Genomic DNA, 2,268 nt, shown 5'->3' with positions numbered 1-2,268 from the left:
TATCCTTCACTAAATTCTGTTCACACTACCTCTTGAATATTTCTTAAGTCTTTCCGTATTTTCCCAGTTTGGCATTGCCATTAAAGTGGAAGTTACCCTCCCTTCCTTTGAGTTAATACAATAGTTTTTACATTAATTTTCTCATTTTGACTCTGGTTCCGTTTTCATCCATTCTCCATGCCGAAGCCAGAGTTATGTTAACATGAATTGGTGTTAATGCCATACCATGATTCAAGCATTTTAATAATTTTTCAGGGACTTTAGGATTGAAAACATTTTGCCTAGCATGGCATAATAAGTCCTCCTTGATTTGTTTTCTGCCTATATTTTCCTCTTCATCTTCTACAATTCTCCTCACAGGCATCATCACCTTCTTTCATTGCCTCAGATGTACCACACTCTCCCCATATGGGGCCTCTTCATGTGGTGCTCTGCTTCCAATTTTTAACCCACCACGTAGCTGCCCCCCCCACCCCCCGCCCCGGTTTTCAGAACTTGCTCTGATAACACTGCCTCAGGAATGTCTTTCCTGATTTCCCAGACTGCATTAGGATCTCTTTTGCTCTCAGAGCACCTTGTAATTTTCCCTATAGCACTAAAGGTACATCATAATTACGTTTTTATTAAGACTATTTTGTTACTCATACTTATTTGTTTATCTAAATTGTAAAGTTCAAAGATAGAGAACCTAGCACAGTGTTTGTTCCACAAAAGAGATTAAATACTCAGTACATGAAAATAATCGCTTGAATCAGGCCATTCCAAGGTATTTCCATTACCAAAACTTCTTATATTTCATATATGCGTGAAGTTTAATACTAGAGCTTAACATCTCTACAACAGTCACATTCAACTACACAATACAGAGAATACTAAATTACAAATAAAGGAATAAAGAAAAGCTTTTTTTTTTTTTTTTTTTTAATTAACAATGAAGGCCAGATGGTCCTACAATATAATAAGCTTTGCTTTTGTACCTTGGGGACAAGGTACCTAGTTTTTGTGCCTTGGGGAGGAGACCTCTAGCAGGGTGCAGAGCCTGCAGAGCCTGCTCCCCCGGCCGCTCCCCTGCTGAGCTTGCTCTCCCGCAGCTCCCCTGCCTCCTCCCAAGCTCCTTGCCACGCTGCCTCCACAAGGTTGGTCTGTTCCTTCCACAGAGGTCACGAGGACCAAGTGCAGCCTCAGCAAGCCCTGCCCGGACAACTTCTTTGCCTTTAAAATCAGCAGCGGAGCTGCTAATGTTGTGGGTCCCACCATGTGCTTCGAAAACCTTGTGATCATGAGTCCTGTGAAAAACAACGTGGGCAGAGGCCTGAACTTTGCCCTGGTGAACGGAACCACAGGAGTGGTGCTGATGCAGAAATGTTTCGACATGTACTCTGGAGATGTTATGCTCCTGGTAAAGTTCCTTAAAGAAATCCCAGAGGGCACACTGGTGCTAGCGGCCTCCTATGATGACCCAGGAACCAAAATGAATGATGAGACCAGGAAGCTCCTCACCAACTTGGGCAGTTCCTGTGAAAAGCAGCTGGGCTTCAGAGATAGCTGGGTCTTCTTAGGGGCCAAAGACCTCAGCATAAAAGCCCCTTTGAGCAGTTCTTAAAGAACAACTCAGACACAAACAAATATGAGGGCTGGCTGGAGCTGCTGGAGCTGGAGGGTTGTGTTCCCCAGAAGGTATCTTAGGGCAGCTGCAGCACTGAAGAAACCCCCTCGCTGTCCTAGAGTCAGCGCCAGCTGCGGCTGCAAGAAGGAAGCCAGGTGGCCTGTGGAAAGTTACCCCCAGTGGGGAGGGAGTCCGAGCCCACTGCACACCTCCTCTCTTTGGAAGCAGCGCCCTCTCAGGGGCTGTGGCAGCCCAGCCAAGGTTGCCAGCCATCCGGAGCCTCTCTGCAGGAAGAAGGAATGGTGTGCTTTCCCTCAAGATGGCTGGCGGTCACTCCCAAGGAAGGACAGACTGCCCGCACCTGTGGCCCACCATTAAATTTTATTTTTGCTGATTTTGAATGAAAAAAAAAATTCAGAAATTGCTCTGTATTATTCTTTAAACAGAAATACTAAAACTGAGCCCACCGATATGAACACCATTACCTCAACTGACATCTTTTAACATTTCATGAATGGGATTTTAACTTCAGATTATCATGTGACTTCAGAGTCCACTGTCGTAACAAACTGAAATGGGTTTTGTATGAAAGGCTTTATTACTTAAAAAAAAAAAAAAAAAAGGGGTGCCTGGGTGGCTCAGTGGGTTAGGCCTCTGCCTTC

The 2,268-nt window shown here is 44.8% G+C and overlaps 1 pseudogene; it reads left to right on the top strand.

Moving 5' to 3' along the window:
* The first annotated feature begins 931 nt into the window (after positions 1-931).
* LOC123939230 lies at positions 932-1,797 on the top strand (annotated as a pseudogene).
* Positions 1,798-2,268: the final 471 nt, after the last annotated feature.

The sequence above is a fragment of the Meles meles genome, chromosome 3 (genome assembly GCF_922984935.1).
Source record: "Meles meles chromosome 3, mMelMel3.1 paternal haplotype, whole genome shotgun sequence".
Taxonomy (NCBI): Eukaryota; Metazoa; Chordata; class Mammalia; order Carnivora; family Mustelidae; genus Meles; species Meles meles.
Note: the sequence above shows the minus strand (reverse complement) of the source record. Positions and strands in the feature narration are given on the sequence as shown.